The sequence below is a fragment of the Dipodomys merriami genome, unplaced genomic scaffold, assembly GCF_024711535.1.
Source record: "Dipodomys merriami isolate MVZ:Mamm:240054 unplaced genomic scaffold, mDipMer1.0.p SCAF_573, whole genome shotgun sequence".
NCBI lineage: Eukaryota > Metazoa > Chordata > Mammalia > Rodentia > Heteromyidae > Dipodomys > Dipodomys merriami.
This window is the reverse complement of record NW_027206150.1, coordinates 603775-608972: the sequence shown is the minus strand read 5'-3', so window position 1 is coordinate 608972 and position 5198 is coordinate 603775.

Below are 5198 nucleotides of genomic sequence, written 5' to 3'. Positions count from 1 at the left end.
GTCACTTGGCTTTCTTACTATCCTAGTTTAAAGCCAAACCAGGCAGGATAGTCTGTCAAAGTCTTATCTGTAATTACACAGGAAAAAAGCCAGAAGTGGAGTTTTGGTTCAAGCAGTAGAGTACTAGCTTTGGGACTAGGTGAGCAGGAAAGAAAACTGTTCAGAGACAGGGTCCAGCCTCTGGGTTCAAGCCCTAGAACCAACACCAGCTAAACAAAAAAGCAAACAAAAAACCAGATATTTCATTGGAACCCTCCTTAAAGGACTATTGGTGTGAGAAATGGCTCCTTTTGCTGTTCATACATACTGGTTGCTTTTTTGGAATCCTTAATGCTCTGGAGAACTCAGGACCAAACAAAAGGAATTGATAACTGACTCCTGCAACAAAAGAATCATCTCAGGGGTAAAATATCCATCCATAAAACACTTTAAAACCTCCATGTCTTTGTTTCTTTGCAGTAGATTTTTTGGGGGGTCCAGTCGTGGGCCTGAAATCTGGGTCTGGGCACTTTACCTCAACTTTTCAACTCAAAGCTAGCGCTCTACCACTTGAGCCACAGCACCACTTATGGCTTATATTTGCTTATGAGGTGCTGAGGAATCGAACCCAGGGCCTCAAGCATGCAAAGCAAATGCTCTATCACTGAGCCACCTTCACAGTCCCTGCAGTAGAACATATTTAAAACAACGTTATTTCCTTTTGTTCTATGCTGGCCATCAAATGGCACATTATATCTTTTTGTAATATTCTCAATTTAGAAGTTTACAGAAAAATTATATATGAGTAAAAACACACTAAAAAAAGTCAGGGACAGAGTTTCCTTCAAGCCTTCGGATTCTCTTCTTTTACAGTAAAAAGGAAAGCACAAGTTAACTTGAACTTTGTCAATCCTCTATGTTCCATTCTTCTCCTGGGATCAGTTTCCACATCCAGTAATAGTTATTTCCAGGAACAATCTATGGTGCTGTCTAAGGTATAATGAATGTTTTCTGGCTTCACCGAAATAACCCAAGGACACCTTTGGACCTGAGGTAACACGTGTTTCAGAGACAACTTAGTATAGAGAAAATATGAAATTGACATTTCTTATAAATACATTATCCATGAGTATATTGAGTTCAAACTTTGTAAATTCTCTGTAAATTAAGGTGAATTTTAAAGGGGAATATGGTTCTCAGATAATTTTTTTCTGAGTGTATATGCTGCGCATTATTTCCCAAGTTTACATAAATTTGTTAACTCATGTTAACTATAACAATAATAAGAGAAAGAGAAATTCTGTGTTTAAGACTCTACAAATAAGACCACGTTGAAACAATAAAGCCAAATCCAGTATGTAGATTTATGAGTGTGATATAGAGAAAGCATTACTCCTACGTGGAACACGAAGTGTATTCTAAATCACACTTGCTAACGACACATCTTTGTAGAAAGAAGAATGGAAGAATAATTCTGTTTCCAATGCAAGGCAGATATAAGAGCATGGACTTGTCTGGAAAAAAAGAGTCCATCTTGAGAGAGCAGGGATTATACTAGCCATGAACTGGTGAATAAGATCACATTTTTTCTTTCCTTTAGTTATATATTTTTTGTTGGTGGTGGTCTTGTCACTTGAACTCTGGGCCTAGACACTGTCCCTCTGCTATTCCGCTCAAGGCTAATGCTCTACCACTTGAGCCAACAGTGCCACTTCCAGTTTTCTTGCAGTAAATTGGAGAAAAGAGTTTCCGGGACTTTCCTACCTGGGCTGGCTTTGAACCCCAATCCTCAGATCTCACCACAACGTAGCTTAGGATCACATTTCTAACAGTGTACACTCAGCATATGTAATTTGTATATTCATCTATCTACATATGAAATCTTGAGTTAAAAATCTGGACTACAGCTTAGACTTTAAACTCAAAAAATGTTTGTAGTTTAAAAGTTGATTCTACTGGATAAATGAAACCTAAGAATGTAAAGGAGTCTGGGAGGTTCAGTTTGCATCCAGCCTGGGCAGAAGAGTGTTTGAGACACTATCTATAATTAACCACCCAAAATCTGGATTGGAAAAATGGCTCAGGTGATGGAATAACAGTCATGAGCAAGAATGATGAATAAGAGCTTGAGGCTTTTGCATACATACATATAAACATATACATACACACAGAGGCACTTATATGTGCACACACATATACAAAAATGAAGCAACTCTCAAAATATGTAGAAAAGTTAGAAAACAATAGAAAATATGTCCTGAGTAAGACTGGAATCAAGTGCTAATTTTTAAAATTAGAAAATCCTCAAGTGAACTTTCTTCAAAATGTTTGAGCATATTAGAGAGGTAGGGACCAGAGATAGTAAGAGAGTCAAGTAATCAATATTAAAAGGATTGGATCCATGGAGGAATGAATCAGAGACCCCGCAGGTGCACTTGAAAATGTTCATACCCTGTGTCAAATGTTAGAACATCTTTGAAAATAGTACATGAACAGTCTGAGAATTCTAGCGGATAATATCACTAGAGAAGTTCAGAATTGCTAGTCAGTATCTAGATTAAATAAACCAAGAACGGGCTGGGAAGGTGGCTCAATGGTAGAGTGCTGTGTTGCATGCATGAAGCCCTGGGTTCGATTCCTCAGCACCACATAAGCAAAAAGAAAAAAGCCGGAAGTGGCTCTGTGGCTCAAGTGATAGATCGCTAGCCTTGAGCTGAAGGGCTGAGGGACAGCACACAGGCCCAGAGTTTAGGCCCCATTACTGGACCCAAAAACAAACAAACAAACAAACAAACAAACAAACAAAATAAATAAACCAAGAAACTATGGTTGGGCAATGTGATACAAGCCTTGAATTCTAGCACTCAGACTGACAGGAGATTAGGGACTGGAATTTCTACTGATACCTTCCCTAGACCAGGTAGTATAATTTTGTCTTAATAAAATAAACCAAACAAGAAAGGAATACACAGTTGGAAATTTGGGCTAATTTCTTCATTATGTTTTGAGAAGCCAAGATTTCTATTGAAATGCAACTGGTATATCATCCTCAGTTGTGTTTAAATGTTCTCTTTATTACAGAATATTCCTAGATGCAAAATGGTTCATTATTCCCATCCAAAATTTGAAAAAGTAAGTAATCATCATTCTGTTAGATTCCAAGGAAAGATGAAGGATTACAAAAGCATAAACCTGGAGGAATAGCAAAGTTCATCTAATGTAGGTCTTTATAGAACTTGCTAAATTAGAGTTTAGACTTCAAATAAATATTTCGGTTTTGTTTGTAATATCATATTCTATAGGATACTACAAAATTCTTTTTAAGTAGAGGGTTTAATTGGTGAGTGTATGTGTGTGTGTGTGTGTGTGTGTGTGTGTGTGTGTGTGTGTGTGTGTGTGTGTGTTGTGTGAGAGAGTCAGACAGAGGTGAAGTTTGGGATAAAATACTTCTTCCCTTCAGCATTTAGTTTTGGTATCTATTGTTTGTCCCACCTCCCCAATCTGGAGTTCTAAAGTTGCCTTCTAAATACATTTATCCTTTGATCTTCTTGATATTCAGATTCCTAAGGTCTGCCTGTGAACTTCAACATTGGCTTCATGAAGGTGATGCCTTTATTCTAACTTGTATGAAGCCCATTGCTCTGTTTAAATGCAGTTTGTGCTGTGTTAATGGTTTTACTTAGCCCAGACTGTGGTGCCCCAGGCTGTGACTGTTAATTCTGAGATTAGTTTAGGCGAATAAGAGATACTATACTTTCAGGTATATCAGTGAAAGAAGTTCAGTATCTTTATTGAAACAATTTCCTGGCTGTAAATACAAACAAAAGCATCCAGTGATATAAATGTACTATCTGTTGTTTTTAGTTAATTGTGCACCACTCTAATAAAAAAATCTTTTTAAACTAAAATGAGTATTTGTAATGGGAAAAATCAAATGTTACAAACCTTGAAAATTGATCAAGTACTAAAATAAAAAGAAAGACACTAATCAGGAATGAAGTACAAATGTAAGTGTTTAATAAATAAATACAATGTTTGAGATTCATATCCATGTAGCAAATACAAAGGAAAATAGAGGAAAGTCACTGAGATCCTATCTTACACACTAGAATAGCTATCACCACTCAAATAAATAAACTGCTGGAGAGGTTGAAATAAATCAGGAACTATATCTGGTTCTGTGGCATTGTAAACCAGCGCAAACCATAGGGATACCTTAATGGAAATTTACACAATATCAAAAAGACAGATGTGTTGATGTCCTTTACCGCAATTGGATACATATTGAAGGAATATAAATCAACATGAACATCCATGTTTATGGCAGCAATATTCCTAGCAACCAAGCTGTGTAATCAACCTAGATGCACCAGAAAGAAGGAATGAAGAAAATGTGCTACTCATAGCTATAAACATGTTCTGATATATGAGAAGTGAATGTTTCTACTGTATCATTGCTAAATATTTTGAATATATACCTAATCTTACTTTCACGACGTTTTGTGGCATTGTGTTTTTGCTTTAAGGAAGAATGTCCATATTGATTTTCAGACTAGTTACAATAGGTTGAAGATATCCTATAATATGTGGATATTAGATTAAAGTTTAAATATATCAATGAACATATAGAGTACCATCATATATAGTTTATGATTTGAAGCAATTTTAAGAAGGCAACAGTTGGGGAAAAAGATGTTGTTAGAAGCTTAACAAATACACAGACATGGAAAAATACAAAAAATGTGCAAGTAATTACTGCTAATAGTAAAACATTTTCCTCAAGTTTTAACAATGAAACTATTAAATAATACTTAATAATATCAAATAAATATGCCATGGAAGAAAATGTACCATTGCTATACGTTTCCCCATAATTTGTTTTACTTTATAACAAATGGATTAGAAGAAAGTGTAACTACATGTCTGAAGATGCTAACACTTTCAAGTGTCATTGATTTAATCCAGCAAAGGAAAGTAACAGAGAAGTAGAGAGTAAGAACAACCTGGGGTATGGATAAAGATACTCAGTAGAACTTTGTGAGGAAAGAATGTGCTCCATTTTCCTTATCACAATAGAGCTAGGACAGCTAACTTTTGACAGAACACTTGTAATGTAGAGTAGTGGAGTTAGTAATTTAGGTAGTAATTTATTACTTTTATTCCCTAATCTTATGATGTGATTCCCAAATGATGTGAGTGTTCCTAGATTTTCTTTCTTT